Source organism: Pongo abelii, chromosome 10 (assembly GCF_028885655.2).
Source record: "Pongo abelii isolate AG06213 chromosome 10, NHGRI_mPonAbe1-v2.0_pri, whole genome shotgun sequence".
NCBI lineage: Eukaryota > Metazoa > Chordata > Mammalia > Primates > Hominidae > Pongo > Pongo abelii.
The window spans coordinates 90,034,104-90,059,184 of NC_071995.2; the positions used below are offsets into that span (position 1 = coordinate 90,034,104).

General features: G+C 39.7%; 1 long non-coding RNA gene across 1 annotated transcript in view; it reads left to right on the forward strand.

The window, feature by feature from the left end:
* The first annotated feature begins 20,641 nt into the window (after positions 1-20,641).
* Positions 20,642-25,081, forward strand: part of LOC129049185 (uncharacterized) — a 29,426-nt gene continuing 24,986 nt past the window's right edge. Inside the window, exon 1 of the long non-coding RNA XR_008512035.1 lies at positions 20,642-20,787. This is a non-coding gene — a long non-coding RNA (uncharacterized LOC129049185). The remainder of the gene's footprint in view (positions 20,788-25,081) is intronic.

The following is a 25,081-nucleotide window of genomic DNA, read 5'->3' on the forward strand; positions in this document are numbered from 1 at the left end:
CAAGTGATTCTCCTGCCTCAGCCTCCTGAGTAGCTGGGATTATAGGCACCCCCCACCACATCCGGCTAACTTTTGTATTTTTGGTAGAGACAGGGTTTCGCCATGTTGACCAGGCTGATCTTGGAACTCCTGACCTCAAGCAATCTGCCTGCCTCAGCCTCCCCAAGTGCTGGGATTCCAGATGTGAGCCACTGTGCCCATTCACAAGAGTTAATTCTTCTTCTTCTTCTTTTTTTTTAAATTATACTTTAAGTTCTGGGATACATATGCAGAACATGCAGGTTTGTTGCATAGGTATACACGTGTCATGGTGGTTTGTTGCACCCATCAACCCCTCATCTACATTAGGTATTTCTTCTATTGCTATCCCTCCCCTAGCCCCCAATCCACAGACAGGCCCTGATGTGTGATGTTCCCCTTTCTGTATCCATGTGTTCTCATTGTTCATCTCCTACTTATGAGTGAGAACATGTGGTGTTTGGTCTTCTGTTCTTATGTTAATTTGCTGAGAATGATGGTTTCTAGCTTCATCCATGTCCCTGCTCCTCTATGTGCTCTTCTGTTGCCCTACTACTATTCCCTCTCTAGAGTAAACTGGGCAACTGGAAGCCCTAAATCCTGCATGTGTCCCTGGAACAAAAGCTGGTGTCCTATGTCTTGGACCCTTAATCATGGTGTTCCTCAGTCTTGAGCCTCCTGTCTGCCAGGTTCCCATTGTTCTCAACCTGAAAGGGTCTTGAGACATCCATTGTGATTGTCATCCTCTGTCTTTCCTGTCAGACTCCCTTCCCCTCCCACCAAAAGAGGCAGAGATGTATGATCATTTTTCAATTTAAATAAAATACAATTTTAACATCAAAATGAAGAATGAAGGGAATATAATTCTTCCCTTCTCATTTCTTTCTTAGAAGCTGGACAACCTCCAGTTCTTTTTCCACTCCCATTCCTCTACTCAGATGAGAGGATCCAGACATTACTTGGTTTAGTAACCAGGCACGTATTTGGAAGGTAAGTGTTTTTATCCAAGTTTTGCACTAAAGGAAGTCATTTAATTTCCTTGAGCTTCATTTTTTACCTCTAAAACAGGAAGTCGAGCAACTTGATGCTTACCATCTCACTGGCCCATAAGTAGAGTCATATCCTAAGGTCAATGAATCTAAGCTAGAAACAAGAATCATTTTTAAAAATCATTAATTAACACTCACAAGAATCTCCTCTGACCAGTAGCTCCAAGTGTTTATACAGGTCTGTAGTTATTGTTTTAGTCTGAAGCCAATGTCTAATAATCCCCTAGATGTCTGTCTAGATCCTTTTACCTAGTATTCACTTGCTGTCACAGGTGTTTCTACATTTCCTCAGGGAAGGCCACCTCCACAGACATATTTACGGTGTTATTTTAAGGTTCTTCATAAAGGATGTCCACTAATACTTTGAGAGTCAGCTCTCAGATATGGGGAAAGGTCATAATTTTTTAAAGTGATGGGTGAAGTCAAGTCTCTCTTCAAGTCAGGGTGGCTGTCCATTTCACATGCTAAATAGGACCTTAGCAGGATGCCTATGTATGTAGCTCCCAGGAATGTCATAACCATTAATCACCAACAAATCTCTCTAATTACCATGTAGGCTCTGCTGACTATTTTAGAAAACATGACTAATTTGCCTTAGCCAGTTAAATGCTACTTCACGGTCTTAGCCACCTCAGAATCCTCTTTTCTTCAACAGTACTTGGGACCCTATTCTAATTACAGGATATTTCACCTCCCATCTGCATTGTGATGCTTCCTTTATTGATGTAGGTCTCTAGGTCATGGTGAAATGAGTGATCTGGATTCCTGAACAGAACATAAGTGGTGGGAACATGATGATTCGAGCATTAAAATTATACCCCAGCCTCTATCACTCAAAGCCCTTTTATTTCATCTAATATATTATGGTAGAGAAAGTTCTGTAATTTTATCATCATTTAGGGTAGACCACCATTGAATCCCAGGTTTTGTTAGTCAAACCACACCATTCAATTAAGAATCTTTGATAAATTCATCAGCTACCAATACATTCATCCAGATTCTTTATCAAGGACCCTAGAAATTCATTCTCGCATCCTATACTGAAATTTTAACTAATACAAATTAACATGTATATATCTTTCCTTTCTGCATTCAAATTCATAATGTCTCTCAGGTTGTGCTTGCATTTTTCTCCAACTAAAATATAAGCCACACAAAAACAAGATTTGTTTAGTTTATTGCCATATAAAGTTGGCATCTAAGGAATATTTAATTAATAAAATAGTGAATTTGTTTTTTGAGTTTTAGATCTGGAAATAATACAAGCTGGTAATATAAGAGAAAAATTGACTCTTCCTCCAGGTGTGACTCCTTCAGTGAAGAGTAATAGCAATGTATTAGCACTTTGTAGGAGTTATATACAGAATTGTCTCTGTGATGAATCCTAGTTGATACCCAGAACATGTACAACATGTTTTTTCTTATTACTGTAGATTAGTCAGTCATTATATTTGATAGTTTTGATCCCAGTGGCTTTTGCTCTCTGTGAGAAATAGATTAAGTGATAATTTTCTTAATAAAATGTAGCCTTATAAGTTTCCAAGTAAATGCAATATTAGTATTCAGAGCAATAGATCTAAAAATTAGAATGACTCTTTCTCAAAAAATAGCCTTTCTATTGAGACTCTCCTTAAACAAGCTTTAATGCACACTCCAAGATGATTAGTGGAATACATTGAACGACTCCTTCATGTTATGTATTAGGAGCACACTTTTGACTCTCTGCTGTCTTGCAAGATTCTGCAATGTTTTCCAGGGCTAAGATCTGCAGAAAGTAAATTTTTGACTTCATTAGTCAATTGCTATATTTAACAGAAGTTCTTAGATGAAAGAAGTGGCAAAATGTCTATTTTTCCTCATAGCTCTTTTACTAAATTAAATTAAAACTGAACTGTAAAAACTAATGCTTTTACTGCTTTTTCTACAAAATGGAAGCATACACTGGGAAAAAATTAACCAACAAATCAGAAGTAGGTCTTATCTCCTATACTATCGCTTGCCAAGTTGCCTAGGCTTGTCCCAGCTATTTAGTGGTAAAAGGGAATTACTCTTTAATTTCACCTCATCTAAAACCAAAAAAGCACTCTGGTTTCTTGGAATACCATTCTTTCTTACATCAAATAAATATGAACACCTTTATTATAAATTAACCAATGCTTCCCCTGAAGCCTCTCTCTGGAAACTCCCCTGTTTAGAAGATAATTGATAGTATCTTCAAAAACATCATCTTCCGTGAAATTTCTTTTCCAATCCAGGCAATCTTTCCTGTGATTTCTTCTTGACTAAATTGGTTTTAATTACATTCCCGTTTGCTTTTAGTCTCACCGTCTAAATTAAATTTAGCATTAATATGATGTGTCCAAGACAGCCATGTAGTTTTATTACTTTTCCAATCTGGATTTTTTAACAGAGGTGAATTGTAATGGCTCATATTTCTTCTTACCTTTATCTCTATCAATGAACACTTCAAACCCTTTTTGAATATACAAAATAGAATAGTATATGAAGATTCAGAGATGTTTCCACCATTAGCTAAAAATTAAAACATTTAAAACTGGTATTAAAACAAAAAAAGGTACTCCTTAAAATTAACAATAACTGAGAAAAAGATAATTTTTAACATCCAAAATAAGAAGTTCATTTGGAATATTTAGTACAGATTAGTTTAAGCTTTCTTAGGGGAAAAGAGGAGCATTAGTTTCTATTGCTGTGTACCAAAGCATCACACATTGAGCAGCTTCAAACAATACCTGTTTATTAGCTCACACCTCAGTGGGTAAAAAGCATGGCATACCATTGCTGGTTCTCTTTTCAGGCTATTGTAAAGCTAAGTAATGATGTAACATGGCTAATATCTTTTCTAGAGGCTCTGAGGGAAATTCTGCTGTCAAGTTCATTCTTGTCATTAGAAGAATTCAATTCCTTCCTTTTGCAAGACTGTCTTTTCCTGCTGGTCAGCCAAAGACCACTTTCAGCAACTAGAGGATCCCACCTTCATTATTTGGCATCTGGCCCCCTTCATCTTCAGGCCAGCAACAGCACCTTGAATCCTTGTGCTCTTCTGACTTTCTCCATCTCTGTCCCTCTAGAATCAGATTTGGAAGGCCAGCATGATGAGGTCAGGTCCACTTGCATGAACTCCCTATTTTAAGGTCAACTGATTTGGGAACTTAATTAAATGCCTTTGCCATAGAATGTAAAATAATCATGAGAGTAATATCTCTCAATAATCACAGATTCCACCCATACTTGAAGAGAGATTATGCAAGAGCAAGGGTCATTAGAACTCATTTTAGAATTCTGCGTCCCACAGGGAACAATGCATAATTTGGACAAAAACTACTGAGAATTTCCCCTATGAAAAAAAAGAAAAAACTATTTTGTTTCTTTGTTAAGGCAATACTAAATTTATCATTTACTAGAAACCATTACTGAATAATATCGATATTTACATGGCTATTAAATACTAAAGTAAAATTTTAGTTTTGGTTTTTATTGTGACAGGAGTAAAAATCGAAATCATAAAAATATTCGTAGATATGTAGCCACATGGCCCTTCAAGAATCAATTTCTTTTTAATTGTTTTCTTATAAAGTGTGTGAATCATACTAGCTTCAGTCAGCCTTGCAGAGAAATAAAGACTTTGACAGCTAAGTAGCTAATGAAGGCAGTAGAATTTTCAGCATCTTGTCATTTGCTGCCATCTCTGCCACCACCTCTGTGCCCCAGGGAATTAGCTATTTGAAGAAGGGTCAAAGGGCCTCAAATGGTGTTGGAGCTTGCATGTAAAATGACACCATCTTGACTCAATGCTAAATGTGCTGGAAGAGAGTAAATAGCCAGACGTAATCAGCAGTTCAAAATAATAAATTTGAAAAATAAGGCAATATAAGTGCAATTGTGTTAATAAAGATGAAAAAGCATATCATTCCCAGCACCATAAGATTCATTTTAAAAAATAAAACAATTTACAGACAAGTAAGAAATGCCACTACGTAAATTTCAAATTTTATTTAATAAAAATTATTCTGCCATCTATATTTTTAATTTTTTTTAATTTTGACAATTTAGTGAGGTATTTTATTCCTTTCAGCACATCAAGTATTTTCTATGTGAATATTTTGAATCCATCCACCTATTTCCAAATTCATTTTAGTTACTGTATTATAAGAATCTGATATCAAAATGAAAATCCTCATTTGCCTAAAATGTTGCTTCAGAAATGAAACTAAAATAAATAATATTCATTACATATCCTCTTACATTTTGTAGGGTGTGTCTGTAGAGAGATGTTAATGCAAAGATTTTCACTTTGCAAACTGTTAAGCATTTACAAAGCATTTACAAAGCAGCAGACAAATATTTACAAATATTCTTGGATTTAAAAACATTTTCTCCTTTGCATCAGAAATTGAGTTCTTTCCAACCTCTTTCCAACCTCCTTGGACTCCCAGAAAACTGCTCAATAGCTTGAGATTGTGGGTACCTCGTTCTTAGTCCAGGCATTATAATATCTACTACTGAATGAATATAGATGGTCATCAATTTACCATGGTTCAACTTACAAGTTTTTTACTTTACATTGCTGCAAAAGCCATATGCATTCAGTAGAAACTGTATTTCGAGTACCCATACAACCATTCTGTTTTTCACTTTCAGGGAAGGGAATGAAAGGAGTGAGTAAATACAGCACCTTCAACCAAAACATCCAGGTACTTGCGTTGGGACTAATTAAGGAAATAACTTGACCCATGGAGAATGAGAAAAACAAGGCAGGACAACAGCCCACCCCAGAGCCACAAGAAGCCAAGGGAACCTCACCAGCCCAAGGAAGCAGTAATTGAATGTGCAACCTGGGAACCTTCGCTTCTCCCACAGATCTTTGCAACCCTTGGGTGAGGAGATCCCCCTGTCAACACACTCTACCAGGGCCTTCAGTCTGACACACAGAGCTAGGTGGAGTCTTGGCAGAGCAGCCGCTCAGGCACACACAGAAAACTGGGAGCTTTAGATACTCAAGCTTTCCAGGCTTCCTAGCAAAAGTAGCTGCAACTCCAGCAAAGCAGGAGGTTAGACCCCCATACATATCCCTTGGAAAGAGGCTGAATCCAGGGGGCTAAGCAGCGACAGTCTGCAGGCCCCACTTCCACAGTACCTCACAGGATAAGACCCACTGGCTTGGAATTCCAGCCAACCACTGGCAGCAGTGTTGCGCATCCCTGGGACAGGGAGGCTGCCATCACTGTTGTTTGGGCAATTTAGCCATTAAGGCCTTCTGGCTTTGGAGAATTCAGACCAACTGGGGGCAGAAAGGTTCCCCCAGCACAGCACAGCTGCTCTACCAAAACATGGCCAGACTCCTTCTTTAAGTGGGTCCCCGATTCCATTGCTCCTCACTGGGTGGAACCTCCCAACCGGGTCCTTGAGCCACCCTTGCCCCTGTTCTCTGGCTGACAGAGATTTGAAAATTATCTGGGACAGAGTTACCAGAGGGAAGGGTGGGCCACCATCTTTGCTGTTTGGGGGACTTAGCGATTCCAGCTTTCAGGTTTTGGAGAGCCTAAACTGACCAGGGGCAGAAGCAGAACCCCAACACATCAGATCTGCCCTATGAGAACATGGCCAAACTGCTCTTTTAAGTGGGTCCCCAATCCCATTTCTCATCACCAGGTAGAGCCTCCCAACTGAGGCCTCCAGCTTCTCCCACTGGTATTCTCCAGCTGACAGAGGTCTCAGTTCTCCCTAGGATGGAGCTCCCAAGGGAAAGGGTAGACCACCATCTTTGCTTTTTGGGAGACTTAGTTATTTCAGCTTTTGGGCTTCAGAGTGTCTGAGGCGACCAGGGGCAGAAGCAGACCCCCAGCACAGCACAGCTGTTCTGCAAAAATGTGGCCAGACTACTTTATAAAGCGGATTCCCAGTCCCATTCCTCATCACCGGGTAGAGTTTCCTAACTGGGGTCTTCAGCCACCTTCTACAGATGTCTGGGCCAGCAATAGGCCCATATCTCCCTGGAATGGAGCTCCCAGAGAGGGGAAGGCTGCCACCTTTGGTGTTTTGCAGCTTTCGCTGGTGATACTTCAAGTTACTGGAAAATTCAAGGTGACTAGGGACTGGAGTGGACCCCCAGCATACTACAACAGCCCTATGGCAAAGTGGCCAGACAGTTACATAGGTGCTTGTTCTCACATCTCCTCTCCAGGCAGGTCTTCCAGGTTTAGGCCTCTAGCCAGCCCCCACCAGAGTTATCAAGCCAGTAGCAACTTGCCACCCCCTGGGACAGAGCCTCCAGGAGCAACTGAAAGCTTCTCTGCCACTGCCTCTGCAGTGGAACTGTCCTTGCTACCCTCGGACTAACTAAGGAACAAAGACCTTAAGTGTCTTATCCATATCTTCAACAAGCTGCACTCGACCCAAGGAGAGGAGGCCAGTTTATCTCCTATGGGTCCCACACACTGTCCACTGCTTGTCACCAGAAAGGAAACTCCTGGCTTTGGCCCACAGCACAGACACTTCATCCTGGGCTAATTGCACTGAGCAATTGTTAACCCACATCTCTCTGGGGAGAAGGCCCCAGGAGACAAGCAAAGTGGTAAAGCAGTAAGCCAGCTGATGTGGAGCCCAGAAGGTTTGGTGCAGGAGCGTCTATAGTAGAACATGGCCAGGGACAGCCATCCCTCTAGTCTTGACTTGCTTCCATAAGAGACCTTAGCCCTAGGAGAACCGTTGGATCTGATCTTTGCCAGGTGGTCTTGCACATCAGACACGTCTGATCTGACTTGAGTACTCCTTGGTCTGCTCTCTCTCTCCAAGGGCCCAAGTCTGGCCATGCGTACTTATAGGGCCCTGGTGAGCCAACACCATAGCTTCTGCAGTGGACTGTGCCTAACCAGCGAAGAAGCTCCAGTGATGTGGCCCTTATGGCCATGCACCAGCCTGCAAGTCCCATGCAGCTTCCCTCGAGCCCATGGAAACTCCCCACATCACTTTGCTGGCATGTGTCTGCAAGGGCAGGTTTTGCTTTATTTGCCCTGTCAGCATGCAGGAGTGCACTACATCCCCCAGAACCCTGCTGACCACCATGGCAGATGGAGCCTTGGCCAGCACAGAGCTAACAAGCCCCCATCCCTACCAGAATGCTTCTCTTGCACTAATGCCATGCAGAGAACAGATGATTCTCCTACACCCTGAGCCATCACTCCTGCTTTCAAGGTACAGAGAAGGCACCCAGACCTGCACCAGCCAGCACCCATCCCCCAAACCATCACCACCTCCAGTGCAACAATGCAGTCTCTAGCAGGGGCCCCCTACTTTCCCCCAACTGCCTTGCCTTCGCCACTATGGTAAAAGCCCACAGAGAGGAAGGCACCCCTGGATCCACTAGTACTCTGCTGCAGCTGCCACATATTGGTCTTCCCAGCACAGTAGACTCCAAACCTTGAGGAGTCAGAGAACAAAGTCGCAGCCCAATACACGTCCCCCAGAGTCAGAGCATGCCGTCCATGAGTGGGGAGCTGAACACTGGTGCCCTAAAATCTCCCAGAAACAAAGCCAGTTGGTTGAATCCACATTATGCCACAATCAAATCCTCAAGGTCATCACAAAGGATTAAAAAAAAATCCCTACTTAAAGGTCAACAACCTCAAAGAATGAAGGTAGATAAGCCCAGAAAGATGAGAAAAAGAATCAGTGCAAGAACGCTAAAAACTCAAAAAGCCAGAGTATCTTCTTTCCTCCAAATGACCGCATAACCTCTCCAACAAGGGTTGGAAACCAGGCTGAGATGCCTGAAATGACAGAAATGGAATTCAGAATATGGATAAAAATGAAGTTCACTGAGCTACAGGAGGAGTGCATTGTAACTCAATGCAAGGAAGCTAAAAATCATGATAAAACATTGCAGGAGTACAGACCAAGTAGCCAGTATAGAGAAGAATAAAGAAAAAAGAATGAAAAGGAATGAACAAATCCTCCAGGAAATATGGCATTATGTAAAGGGACTGAATCAATGACTCACTGGTGTACTGGAAAGGCATGGGAAGAATGTAACCAACTTGGAAAACATATTTCAGAATATTATGCATAAGAACTTCCCCAACATAGCTAGAGGCCAACATTGAATTTTGGGAAATGCAGAGAACCTTAGTAAAATATTCCATTAGAAGATCATCCCCAAGACACATAATCATCCAGTTCCCCAATGTCAAAAATGAAAGAAAAAATATTAAAGGCAGCTAGAGAGAAAGGCCAGGTCACCTACAAAGGGAAGCCCATCAGACTAACAGCAGACTTCTCTAAGTTTCAGCAGAAACCCTATAAGTCAGAAGAGATTGGGGGCCAATATTCAACATTCTTAAAGAAAGGAAATTCCAACCCAGAATTTTATATCCAGCCAAACTAAGAAATAAGATCCTTTTCAGACAAGCAAATGCTGAGGTAATTTGTTACTACCAAACCTTTCTTACAAGAGCTGCTGAAGGAAGCACTAAATATGGAAACAAAAGATCATTACCAGCCACTACAAAAACATAATGAAGTACATAGACCAATGACACAATAAAGCAACATAAGCAAGTCTTCAAAATAACCAGTTAGCATCATGAATGCAGGATAAAATCCACACATATCAATATGAATCTTAAATGAGCAAAGGCCCCAATTAAAATACAGATTGGCAAGATGGATAAAAAACCAAGATCCATTAGTATACTGTCTTCAACAGACTTATCTCACATGCAGTGGCACATATACACTCAAAATAAAGGATGGAGAAAAATCTAAGCAAATGGAAAGCAGAAAAAAGTAGGGGTTGCAATCCTAGTTTCTGACAAAATAGACTTTAAACCACCAATAATCGAAAAAGAAAAGAAGGGCATTACACAATGGTAAAAGGTTCAAATCAACAAAAAAACTAACTATTTTAAATATATGTACACCCAACACAGGAGCAACCAGATGCATAAAGCAAGTTCTTAGAGATTTTCAAAGAGACTTAGTCTCCCACACAATAATAGTGAAAGATTTTAACATCCCACTGACAATATTAGACAGGTCATCGAGACAGATAATTAACAAAGATATTCAGGACCTCAACTCATCTCTGGACCACACGGACCTGATATATATCTACAGAACTCTTCATCTAAAAACAAAAGAATATATATTCTTCTCATTGCCACATGGCATGCACTCTAAACTCGATCACATAATCAGAAGTAAGACATTCTTCAGCAAATGCAAAATAACTGAAATCGTAACAAACAGCCTCTTAAACCACAACACACTCAGACTAGAAATCAAGACTAAGGGATTCACTCAAAATCATACAATTATATGGAGCTTGAATATTCTGCTCCTGAATGACTTTTGGGTGAATCATAAAATTAAGGCAGAAATTAAGCAGTTCTTTGAAACTAATGAAAACAAGGATACAACACACCAGAATCTCTGGAACACAGCTAAGGCAGTGTTAAGAGGGAAATATATAGCACTAAATGCCCATATCAAAAACCTAGAAAGATCTCAAGTTAACAAACTAACATCACAACTGAAAAAACCTAAAGAACCAAGAGTAAACAAATCCTAAAGCTAGCAGAAGACAAGAAATAACCAAAATCAGAGTTGAACTGAAGAGATTGAGACACAAAAAATCATTCAAAAGATCAATGAATTCAGGAGGTATTTTTTTGAAAAAATTAATGAATTAGATACGTTTCTGGCTAGACTAATGAAGAAAAGAGAGAAGATTCAAGTTAACACAATCAGAAACAACAAGGGAGTACTACCACTGATCCCACAGAACTGCAAAGAACCATCAGAGAACATTATGAACACCTCTATGCACATAAACTAGAAAATCTAGAGAAAATGAATTCACTACTGGACACATACACTCTCCCAACACTGAATCAGAAAAAAAAAATTGAATCCCTGAAGAGAACAATAATCAGCTCTGAAATTGAGGCAGTAATTAATAGCCTACCAACCAAAAAAAGCCCGGGACCAGATGGATTCACAGCTGAATTCTATCAGATGTACAAAGAAGAGCTGGTACCACTCCTACTAAAACTATTCCAAAAAACCGAGAAGTAGGGACTCCTCCCTAATTTATTCTATGAGGCCAGCATCATCCAGGTACCAAAATCTTGCAGAGCTACAACAAAAAAAGAAAACTTCAGGCCAATATCCTTGATGAACATTGATGCAAAAATCCTCAACAAAATACTGGCAAACTGAATCGAGCAGCACATCAAAAAGCTTATCCACAATGACAAAGTAGGCTTTATCCCTGGGAGGCAAGATTGGATCAACATATGCAAATCAATAAATGTGATTCATCACATAAACAAAAAAGATGAAAGCCACACAATTATCTCAATAGATGCAGAAAAGGCTTTCAATAAAATTCAACATCCATTCACATTAAAAACTCAATGAACTAGGTATTTAAGGAACATATCTCAAAATAATGAGAGCCATATATGACAAACCCAGAGCCAATATCATATTGAATGGGCAAAAGGTAAAAGCATTCCCCTTGAAAAGCAGCACAAGACAAGGGTGCCCTCTCTCACCACTCCTATTCAAAATAGTATTGGAAGTCTGGCTAGGGCAACCAGGCAAGAGAAAGAAACAAAGAGCATCCAAATAGGAAGAGAGGGAGTCAAACTCGTCCTGTCTGCACACGACATGATCCTATATTTAGAAAATCCCATAGTCTCAGCCCAAAAGCTTCTTAAGCTGATAAACAATTTCATCAAAGTCTCAGGATACAAAATCAATGTCAAAAAATCACTAGCATTGCTATACAGCAATAACAGTCAAGCCGAGAGCCAAATCACGAATGAGCTTCCAGTCATAATTTGCCACAAAAAGACCAAAATACCTAGGAATCCAGCTAACTAGAGAGATGAAAGATCTCTAGAAGGAGAACTACAAAATACTGCTCAAAGAAATCAGAGATGGGGGCGGGGAGGAGCCAAGATGGCTGAATAGGAACAGCTCCGGTCTACAGCTCCCAGCATGAGCGACGCAGAAGACAGGTGATTTCTGCATTTCCATCTGAGGTACCAGGTTCATCTCACCAAGGAATGCCAGACAGTGGGCGTAGGACAGTGGGTGCAGTGCACCATGCACCAGCCGACGCAGGGCGAGGCATTGCCTCACTCAGGAAGCACAAGGGGACAGGGAGTTCCGTTTCCTGGTCAAGGAAAAGGGTGACAGATGGCACCTGGAAAATTGGGCCACTCCCACCCGAATACTGCGCTTTTCCAACGGGCTTAGGAAACGGTGCACCAGGAGATTATATCCCACACCTGGCTCGGAGGGTCCTACGCCCACAGAGTCTCGCTGATTGCTAGCACAGCAGTCTGAGATCAAACTGCAAGGCGACAGGGAGGCTGGGGAAGGGGCACCCACCATTGCCCAGGCTTGCTTAGGTAAACAAAGCAGCCTAGAAGCTCCAACTGGGTTGGAGCACCAGCTCAAGGAGGCCTGCCTGCCTCTGTAGGCTCCACCTCTGGGGGCAGGGCGCAGACAAACAAAAAGACAGCAGTAACCTCTGCAGACTTAAATGTCCCTGTCTGACAGCTTTGAGGAGAGCGGTGGTTCTCCCAGCACGCAACTGGAGATCTGAGAACGGGCAGACTGCCTCCTCAAGTGGGTCCCTGACTCCTGACCCCCGTGCAGCCTAACTGGGAGGCACTCCCTAGTAGGGGCAGACCGACACCTCACACGGCCAGGTACTCCTCTGAGACAAAACTTCCAGATGAACGATCAGGCAGCAGCATTCACGGATCACAAAAATCTGCGGTTCTGCAGACACCGCTGCTGATACCCAGGCAAACAGGGTCTGGAGTGGACGTCTAGCAAACTCCAACAGACCTGCAGCTGAGGGTCCTGTCTGTTAGAAGGAAAACTAACAAACAGAAAGGACATCCACACCAAAAACCCATCTGTACATCACCATCATCTAAGACCAAAAGTAGATAAAACTACAAAGATGGGGAAAAAACAGAGAAGAAAAACTGGAAACTCTAAAAAGCAGAGCACCTCTCCTCCTCCAAAGGAACACAGTTCCTCACCAGCAATGGAACAAAGCTGGACAGAGAATGACTTTAATGAGTTGAGAGAAGAAGGCTTCAGACGATCAAATTACTCCGAGCTACAGGAAGAAATTCAAACCAAAGGCAAAGAAGTTGAAAACTTTGAAAAAAATTTAGACGAATGTATAACTAGAATAACCAATACAGAGAAGTGCTTAAAGGAGCTGATGGAGCTGAAAGCCAAGGCTTGAGAACTACATGAAGAAAGCAGAAGCCTCAGGAGCCGATGCGACCAACGGGAAGAAAGGGTATCAGTGATGGATGATGAAATGAATGAAATGAAGCGAGAAGGGAAGTTTAGAGAAAAAAGAATAAAAAGAAACGAGCAAGTCCTCCAAGAAATATGGGACTATGTGAAAAGACCAAATCTGCGTCTGATTGGTGTACCTGAAAGTGACAGAGAGAATGGAACCAAGTTGGAAAACACTCTGCAGGATATTATCCAGGAGAACTTCCCCAATCTAGCAAGGCAGGCCAACATTCAGATTCAGGAAATACAGAGAACGCCACAAAGATACTCCTCGAGAAGAGCAAGTCCAAGACACATAATTGTCAGATTCACCAAAGTTGAAATGAAGGAAAAAATGTTAAGGGCAGCCAGAGAGAAAGGTCGGGTTACCCACAAAGGGAAGCCCATCAGACTAACAGCGGATCTCTTGGCAGAAACTCTACAACTCAGAAGAGAGTGGGGGCCAATATTCAACATTCTTAAAGAAAAGAATTTTCAACCCAGAATTTCATATCCAGCCAAACTAAGCTTCTTAAGTGAAGGAGAATTAAAATACTTTACAGACAAGCAAATGCTGAGAGATTTTGTCACCACCAGGCCTGCCCTAAAAGAGCTCCTGAAGGAAGCGCTAAACATGGAAAGGCACAACCAGCACCAGCCACTGCAAAATCACGCCAAAATGTAAAGACCATCGAGACTAGGAAGAGACTGCATCAACTAACGAGCAAAATAACCAGCTAACATCATAACGACAGGATCAAATTCACACATAACAATATTAACTTTAAATGGAAATGGACTAAATGCTCCAATTAAAAGACACAGACTGGCAAATTCGATAAAGAGTCAAGACCCATCAGTGTGCTGTATTCAGGAAACCCATCTCACATGCAGAGACACACATAGGCTCAAAATAAAAGGATGGAGGAAGATCTACCAAGCAAATGGAAAACAAAAAAAGGCAGGGGTTGCAATCTTAGTCTCTAATAAAACAGACTTTAAACCAACAAAGATCAAAAGAGACAAAGAAGGCCATTACATAATGGTAAAGGGATCAGTTCAACAAGAAGAGCTGACTATCCTAAATATATATGCACCCAATATAGGAGCACCCAGATTCATAATGCAAGTCCTGAGTGACCTACAAAGAGACTTAGACTCCCACACAATAATAATGGGAGACTTTAACACCCCACTGTCAACATTAGACAGATCAATGAGACAGAAAGTTAACAGGGATACCCAGGAATTGAACTCAGCTCTGCACCAAGCAGACCTAACAGACATCTACAGAACTCTCCACCCCAAATCAACAGAATATACATTTTTTTCAGCAGCACACCACACCTATTCCAAAATTGACCACATAGTTGGAAGTAAAGCTCTCCTCAGCAAATGTAAAAGAACAGAAATTATAACAAACTGTCTCTCAGACCACAGTGCAATCAAATTAGAACTCAGGATTAAGAAACTCATTCAAAACCGCTCAACTACATGGAAACTGAACAACCTGCTCCTGAATGACTACTGGGTACATAACGAAATGAAGGCAGAAATAAAGATGTTCTTTGAAACCGATGAGAACAAAGACACAACATACCAGAATCTCTGGGACACATTCAAAGCAGTGCGTAGAGGGAAATTTATCGCACTAAATGCTCACAAGAGAAAGCAGGAAAGATCCAAAATTGACACCCTAACAGCACAATTAAAAGAACTAGAAAAGCAAGAGCAAACCATTCAAAAGCTAGCAGAAGGCAAGAAATAACTAAAATCAGAGCAGAACTGCAGGAAATAGAGACACAAAAAACCCTTCAAAAAATTAATGAATCCAGGAGCTGGTTTTTTGAAAGGATCAACAAAATTGATAGACCGCTAGCAAGACTAATAAAGAAAAAAAGAGAGAAGAATCAAATAGACGCGATAAAAAATGATAAAGGGGATATCACCACCTATCCCACAGAAATACAAACTACCATCAGAGAATACTACAAACACCTCTACGCAAATAAACTAGAAAATCTAGAAGAAATGGATAAATTCCTCGACACATGCACTCTCCCAAGTAAACCAGGCAGAAGTTGAATCTCTGAATATACCAATAACAGGCTCTGAAATTGTGGCAATAATCAATAGCTTACCAACCAAAAAGAGTCCAGGACCAGATGGATTCACAGCCGAATTCTACCAGAGGTACAAGGAGGAACTGGTACCATTCCTTCTGAAACTATTCCAATCAACAGAAAAAGAGGGAATCCTCCCTAACTCATTTTATGAGGCCAGCATCATCCTGATACCAAAGCCGGGCAGAGACACAACCAAAAAAGAGAATTTTAGACCAATATCCTTGATGAACATTGATGCAAAAATCCTCAGTAAAATCCTGGCAAACCGAATCCAGCAGCACATCAAAAACCTTATCCACCATGATCAAGTGGGCTTCATCCCTGGGATGCAAGGCTGGTTCAATATATGCAAATCAATAAATGTAATCCAGCATATAAACAGAACCAAAGACAAAAACCACATAATTATCTCAATAGATGCAGAAAAGGCCTTTGACAAAATTCAACAACCCTTCATGCTAAAAACTCTCAATAAATTAGGTATTGATGGGACGTATCTCAAAACAATAAGAGCTATCTACGACCAACCCACAGCCAATATCATACTGAATGGGCAAAAACTGGAAGCATTCCCTTTTTGAAAACTGGCACAAGACAGAGATGCCCTCTCTTGCCCCTCCTATTCAACATAGTGTTGGAAGTTCTGGCCAGGGCAATTAGGCAGGAGAAGGAAATAAAGGGTATTCAATTAGGAAAAGAGGAAGTCAAATTGTCCCTGTTTGCAGACGACATGATTGTATATCTAGAAAACCCCATTGTCTCAGCCCAAAATCTCCTTAAGCTGATAAGCAACTTCAGCAAAGTCTCAGGACACAAAATCAATGTACAAAAATCACAAGCATTCTTATATACCAATAACAGACAAACAGAGAGCCAAATCATGAGTGAACTCACATTCACAATTGCTTCAAAGAGAATAAAATACTTAGAAATCCAACTTACAAGGGACATGAAGGACCTCTTCAAGGAGAACTACAAACCACTGCTGAATGAAATAAAAGAGGATACAAAGAAATGGAAGAACATTCCATGCTCATGGGTAGGAAGAATCAATATCGTGAAAATGGCCATACTGCCCAAGGTAATTTATAGATTCAATGCCATCCCCATCAAGCTACCAATGACTTTCTTCACAGAATTGGATAAAACTACTTTAAAGTTCATATGGAACCAAAAAAGAGCCCGCATCGCCAAGTCAATCCTAAGCCAAAAGAACAAAGCTGGAGGTATCACGCTACCTGACTTCAAACTATACTACAAGGCTACAGTAACCAAAACAGCATGGTACTGGTACCAAAACAGAGATATAGATCAATGGAACAGAACAGATCCCTCAGAAATAAAGCCACATATCTACAACTATCTGATCTTTGACAAACCTGAGAAAAACAAGCAATGGGGAAAGGATTCCCTATTTAATAAATGGTGCTGGGAAAACTGGCTAGCCATATGTAGAAAGCTGAAACTGGATCCCTTCCTTACACCTTATACAAAAATTAATTCAAGATGGATTAAAGACTTAAACGTTAGACCTAAAACCATAAAAACCCTAGGAGAAAACCTAGGCATTACCATTCAGGATATAGGCATGAGCAAGGACTTCATGTCTGAAACACCAAAAGCAATGGCAACAAAAGCCAAAATTGACAAATGGGATCTAATTAAACTAAAGAGCTTCTGCACAGCAAAAGAAACTACCATCAGAGTGAACAGGCAACCTACAAAATGGGAGAAAATTTTGGCAACCTACTCATCTGACAAAGGGCTAATATCCAGAATCTACAATGAACTCAAACAAATTTACAAGAACAAAACAAACAACCCCATCAAAAAGTGGGCAAAGGATATGAACAGACACTTCTCAAAAGAAGACATTTATGCAGCCAAAAGACACATGAAAAAATGCTCATCATCACTGGCCATCAGAGAAATGCAAATCAAAACCACAATGAGATACCATCTCACACCAGTTAGAATGGCAATCATTAAAAAGTCAGGAAACAACAGGTGTTGGAGAGGATGTGGAGAAATAGGAACACTTTTACCCTATTGGTGGGACTGTAAACTAGTTCGACCCTTGTGGAAGTCAGTGTGGCTATTCCTCAGGGATCTAGAACTAGAAATACCCTTTGACCCAGCCATCCCATTACTGGGTATATACCCAAAGGACTATAAATCATGCTGCTATAAAGACACATGCACAGGTATGTTTACTGTGGCACTATTCACAATAGCAAAGACTTGGAACCAACCCAAATGTCCAACAATGATAGACTGGATTAAGAAAATGTGGCATATATACACCATGGAATACTATGCAGCCATAAAAAATGATGAGTTCATGTCCTTTGTAGGGACATGAATGAAATTGGAAATCATCATTCTCAGTAAACTATCACAAGGACAAAAAACCAAACACCGCATGTTCTCACTCACAGATGGGAATTGAACAATGAGAACACATGGACACAGGAAGGGGAACACCACACTCTGGGGACTGTTGTGGGGTGGGGGGAGGGGGGAGGGATAGCATTAGGAGATATACCTAATGCTAAATGACGAGTTAATGGGTGCAGCACACCAGCATGGCAGATGTATACATATGTAACTAACCTGCACATTGTGCACATGTACCCTAAAACTTGAAGTATAATAATAAAAAAAAAAAAAAGAAATCAGAGATGACACAAACAAATAAGAAAGCATTCCATGCTCATGGATAGCAGAATCGATATCATTAAAATGGCCATACTGCCCAAAGGAATTTATAGATTCAAAGCTATTCATATTATACTACCATTGACATTATTCAAAGAACTAGAAATAACTATTTTAAAATTCACATGAAATTAACAAAAGAGCCTGAACAGCTAGTACAATCATAAGCAAAAAGAACAAAGCTGGGGGCATCACGTTACCTAACTTCAAATTATATTACAAGGCTACAATAACCAAAACAGCAGGATACAGGTACCAAAACAGATACATAGACCAACGGAATAAAATAGAGAACCGAGAAATAAAACTGCACACCTACACCTAACTGATCTTTGACAAACCTGGCAAAAACAAGCTATGGGCAAAGAATTCCCTACTCAATAAATGGTACTGGGATAACTGGCTAGCCATATGCAGGAGACTAAAACTAGATCCCTTCCTTACATCACATACAAAAATTAACTCAAGCTGAGTAAAGATTTAAAGGTAAAACCCAAACCTATAAAAACCCTGGAGAACAATCTAGACAGTACTATTCAGAACACAGCCACAGGGCAAATATTTTGCTATTAAGACACCAAATACAATGCAAGAAAAGCAAAAATTGGCAAATTTTTACAAATCTAAAATCTAACATATCTAAATCTAATTAAACTAAAGAGCTTCCACACAGTGAAAGAAACTATCAACAGAGTAAACAGACGACCTACAGAATAGGAGAAAATATTTCCAAACTAGGCATTCTACAAAGGTCTACTATCTAGCATTTATAAGAAACCTAAACAAATTTATAATAAAATACAACCCCATAAAAATGTGGGCAAAGGATATGATCAGACACTTCCCAAAAGAAGACATACATACGGCCAACAATCATATGAAAAAAGCTCATCATTGATCATTAGAGAAATGGAAATCAAAACCACAGTGAGATACCATCTCACACCAGTCAGAATGGCTATTATTAAAAAGTAAAAAAATAACAGATGCTGGTGAGGTTGTGGAGAAAAAGAAATGCTTATATACTGTTGCTAGGAGTGTAAATTAATTTAACCTTTGTGGAAGACAGTGTGATGATTCCTCAAAGACCTAAAGACAAAAATACCATTCGAGCCAGCAATCTCATTACTGGGTATATACCCAAAGGTATATCAATTGTTCTATTATAAAGTCAAATGTACATGTATGTTCATTGCAACATTACTCACGATAGCAAAGACATGGAATCAACCTAAATGTCCATCAATGATAGACTGGATAAAGAAAATGTGGTGCATATACACCATGGAATACTGTGCCGCCATAAAAAAGAATGACATCATGTCTTTTGCAGGGACATGGATGGAGCTGGAAGCCATTATCCTTAGCAGCTAACACAGAAACAGTACCAAATACCACATGTTCTCACTTATAAGTGGGAGCTAAGTGATAAGAACACATGGACACACAGAGGGGAACAACACACACTAAGGGCTATCAGAGGGTGGAGGTTAGGAGGAGGGAGAGGATTAGGAAAAACAACTGATGGGTACTGCTAGGCTTAAGACCTCGGTGATGAAATAAGCTGTAAAACAAACCCCCATGACACAAGTTTACCTAGGTAATGACCCTGTACATGTACCCCTGAACTTAAAATAAAATATAAAAAAAAAGTAAAATAAATTACATGAGATATTCAGCACTTTATTTTAAAATAGTCTTTGTGCTAGATGATTTTGCCCAACTGTAGGCTAAGGTAAGTGTTCTGAGCATGTTTAAAGTAGGCTGGGTGATGTTCAGTAGATTAGGGATATTAAACGCATTTTTGACTTATGGTATTTTCAAGTTACAAGGGGTTTATTGGGAGGTAATCCATCATAAGTTGTGGAACATCTGTATTATTCAGTGCCAGAGACTGCTCCAAGCTTTCCTCCCTTAAACTATAAAATTATTATAATTCTATGTAAAAGGTGAAAAACTAAAATAAAAAACATTTGGCAATTTGCCTAGAGTAGTAAGTGGCAGAATAGAAATTAACTGAATTTGGGACTCCCTAAATCCTTAAGTAACCATTCATATAGAAAGCATGAAGGTCTAAAACAGAAGAATAAAAAGTACAAATCAATTCACCTCTCTCAGTATGACAGTCATCATTTTTAGTAAACATTTTAAGCATCAGAATCACCACTCATTGTCCATCTGTACATTTTTTTCTTCTTCAAAAATATTTTTGGTTTGTGTTGTAGCTGCTGCCTCACTAAGTACAGTATATTTATTTCAGATCTTAGAAAACTCTTTTTTTCCTGGAATAATCAACAACGTGAAAATTCTTATTTAAAATAGAATTACAGCACTCTAGAAGCAAGGGACACAACAATTAGTCTCTATAGCAACTGGATATTATACAAGGAAAACGGTGAGCACGAAGGAGAATTTGGGAAGAGGTAAGAACAATTCACGTGAATTGTGAAGAGCCCTACAAGAAAGCCAGATTGTTCCCTGGGGTCTCTTTGGGGGCAGGGAGAGAGAATGAAAATACAGATAATGAGGATGACTCTCGGCAGGTAAGTGTTTGTAAAAGTAATGTCATTGTTTATAAAAGTAATGTCATAATGGAAAGGCTGCAGAAGTGAGAGGTTAAACCCAGGAAGGGAAGTGAATGCAAACTTGAAATTTGGAAATTTTGAATAGTTTGATCTTAGCACAAACCATTTACAATAACTTTCAATATAAAAATTGAAACATGATATATAGGTATATGACTATTTTTCAGCATATGCTGTGCATTATAATTTGGAAGAAGGCCTAGATCTCTATGTAATAGTGGAATCTCGCCTATAACTATGTCTAACATGAGAGGCAGAAGGTTTAATAAAATATTTTTAAATTGCCATTAGTCCTGCCTTCACTCATTTAGTTTCAATGAATAACATTTCTAGTTTAAAAAAATAGCATATGAAAATTTCCTCCAATGAAATACCATATTTAGTCCATAATATTAGATAAAATTTAAAAGATTTATGAAACCCAATTTTGGCAATGATGTAGGGAAATGAGTACTCACATACATCATATATTGTTGGTAGGAATATCTTTCAGCTTAGCAACACTTAAATGGTGTATGGTTTTTAACTCAGCACTTTCATACCAGAGAAATATTTGCACTTATGTACCTAGATATATGTTATTAAAGGAGGATTATTGCATCACTGTTTGAAACTTATGAAGAGATACAAGGTAATAATTTATCAAAAGAACAAATATTTTTAAAGTTATCTTGTGCCTGTACAATTACATACTTTACAATAATAAACACTTAAATAATTTACAGTCATTTAAGAGAAAAGGTCTACCTATTGTTATTGACATGCGAAGTTTTTCAAGAATGTGTTGAGGAGTAAAAGTAAGATACAGAAAATAATGCATGGCATGATCTTATTTGCTTAAAAAATTGCAACTCCACTTATTTGCAATAGTAGAATATAAAAAACCAGCAATAATCACACTAACCAAGTAACTGTAGTCAACTCTGGGTGGAATTTGGAAAGGAGTGAAAAGAAGATGAGATTTTCACTTTTTATCCTACACCATTTACTTCATTTACTATTCTGTTTCACTTTTTACAACTGGAAGTGTTAGCGATGGGAGTTGAGTCACACGGCACCAAAATATGTTAGCGGCGGTGAATCCATACAAGTCTGCAACAACCTCAATTTGTGTCTCCTTAGAAGAAATAATTTGACTGAGGGGCGTAAGGCAGAAGGAGAGGCCAAGGGAAGGATTAGAGCAGAAGTGAAACTTTATTAAAAAAACTTTAGAGGAGGAACAAAAGGAAGGAAAGTACACTCAGAAGAGGGCCAAGTGGTCGACTTGAAAGACAAGTGCGCGGTTTGACTTTTTGACTTGGGGTTTTATATGTTGGCGTACTTCTGGGGTCTTGCGTTCCCTCTTCCCAGCTTCTTTCTTAGGCTGGGCTGCATGAACAGTGGCGGGCTAGCCCTTGTGAGGGGAGCATGTGCAGTGTTTACTGGTGTTGCAGGCATGCTCCCCTGAGGTGCTCTTCCCTTACCAGCTGACTGTCCCTGGGAGGTCATTTAGCAGTTAAACGCCACCATTTTGCCTCTTAGTGCGCATGTGTGAGCCCACTTGCTCAACTCCTAAGATCTTATTGGGAAGTTGCCGATCACTAGTTTCAGGTTTTTTTTAATCTATAGGGAGACTGACTACCCCTGGTGCTGGCTGTGAACAGTTATTATTTCAGAAAGACAGTGTAACAATTGCCTGATCATCACCTGATGGTCGTCTGACATTTCTGGTGGTGGTGGACACTCTTCTGTCCCCGCTCATGCCTGACTAGCTACCTACTGTAATAAAAGGTATGATTTTTGTAATTTAAAAAATATGTACTGTTAAGTGTTTTATATATATACATACACACGCACATAGAGAGAGAGAGAGAGATTCTACATGTAGTTTCTAATTGTAAAAGGTAAAGTTCATAGATTTAGTAGGGCCATGTAGTTGACTTCATCTGGCTTTGCAATTAAGTACTGATGTTTCAACATTGGCGATGTTGCCAAGATGTTTTATTCTCCACCCTCAGCCACAACTTGTTTATATAAAAAACTAATTAGATTCATCAATCATGTGATTTTTTTAAATGAAATGATAGTTGTACTAATGGATATTCCTGAAAACTCTGTTAGAAGTCAAATAAGTAATATTGTTAGAGTAGGTAGCTAGGCAGACATAAGCAGGGCAAGAGAGGTTCCTCTCCTCCAGGATTATCAGGCTACCATCAAGTGATAGTCAGGTGGTTGTTAAACTGTCTCTCTAAAATAATAACTGGTGGCAGCCAGTGTCAGGGAAAGGCAGTCTCCCAATAAATAGAAAACACCTCAGGCTGGTGATCAGAAGCTTTCTGAAAAGATCTCACGAGTTGGGTGAGTGGGCTTAAATATTGCATTAAGTGGCAAAATGTCAAAGTTTAACTGGCATATGACCTTCCTCTAGGAACACTGGACTGGTAAGGGAAAAATGCCTCAAATAAGCATGCACACAACTTCAGTTAACACACTGTGCATGTGGCCCCTCCTAAGTGCTGGCAGACCACTGCACATGCAGGCAAGCCCACCCCAAGAGAAAAATCAAGGAAGGAGAAATGGAAACCCTGGAACCATGTCAATAGATAAAACCCCAAGTCAAGGTGGGACAGAACACTTGGATCTCTCAAGTCACCCACCTGGCCCTCTTCCAAGTTTACTTTACTTCCTTTCGTTCCTGCTCTAAAACTTTTTAATAAGCTTTCACTCCTGCTGCAAAATTTGCCTTGGTCTCTCACTCTTCCTTACGCCCCTCAGCTGAATTCTTTCCTCCGAAGAGGCAAGAATGGAATTTACTGAAGACTGGTATGGTAACAATATGCATAATTTGTGTGTTTTCAGGTTGCTATAGTCATTTCAAAATGAAAAATTTTAAGTACAAACTTAATACCTTTTGAACACATATCAAAGTTACAATGTCTTCAGTAGGCTTAAAAATAAAATATGAAATTGCTCTTCACTAAAAGCAAGCAACTATTTAGTAAAATAATCAAACCCCATGGGTTCAGGTTTTAGTTTTATCTTATGTAATGTTTGCATTAAGTTTTTAATAACAGTTATTTCATGATATATTCACTGACATTAACCAGAAGAAAGCACAGTACCAGACACATTATAAACTCTAAGTAAATACTGCTTGATTTATCCACTTTTATTGGCCATCCATAGGAACTGCCTTTAATATCCTTGGTATTAATGGAAAGTATACTTCATTAGAGAAGGAAAAATCATTATAAACAAAATAATAGAAGTAAAATGTTTGTCTAGAATAAGATATAGGATCATGAAAATAATAACTTAGAGGATCTATTCTGCCTTCACCTAACCATAGCTCTCATACCCATGACTTAGAATTTAATAAGAATTAGGCTGGGTGTAGTGGCTTACTCAATCCCAGCACTTTGGGAAGCCAAGGTGGGAGGAGTGCTTGAGCCTAGGAGTTGAAGACCAGCCTGAACAACATAGTGAGACCCTGTTTTCTCTTCAAGAGAAAACTGGACCATGCTGGATGTGGTGGCACCTGTAGTCCCAGCTATTTGGGAGACTGAAGCAGGAAAATCACTTGAGTCCTGTAGTTTGAGGTTACGGTGAGCTGTGATCATGCCACTGCATTCCAGCTAGGTGACAGAGTGAGACACTGTTCCCAATAAATAAATACATAATTTTTTAAAATTAAATAAGTAGTATGCCAGGACTTTATAGCAGTGTGTCATGCCCCTTTTCTGTTTAAAATTTTTAAATTTTCCTTGACTTCCTACTGTCATCAATAAAGGTAAAACTTCTTGGCATATCAACCAGGGCGGATTCATGAACCTGCCAAACTCTTTAGCCTCCCTTTACATCCAATCCACACCATGATAGCTGCCTTCTACCCTTGTGCATTGCTGCAGTAGTTCCCTAGGTAAACTGAATGCCAAATGTAGGCATCTGGGAATAAAAGGAAACAAACATCTATCTCATCTCACTTCCCCAAAATGATAAAGATTAGTTTAGATGAATATATCTAGAATGTTGCCAATAGAAAATCTATGAAAATAAAAGTATTTTAATTTCAGCATCTACAATATCTTGTGTCATTTCAAAAAATAGTGTTTCATTTTGAGTTTCCACCTAAAGGTCTTTCTCTAGCCCTACCTCACTGATTTCACACGTGCTTTTCCTTCTTCGTGAGATGTCCGTCACTCATCTCATCTCACTTCATTTCACCCAGGCTATCCTTCATCTTATCCTCCACCCGATTGACTTTAATTCATTT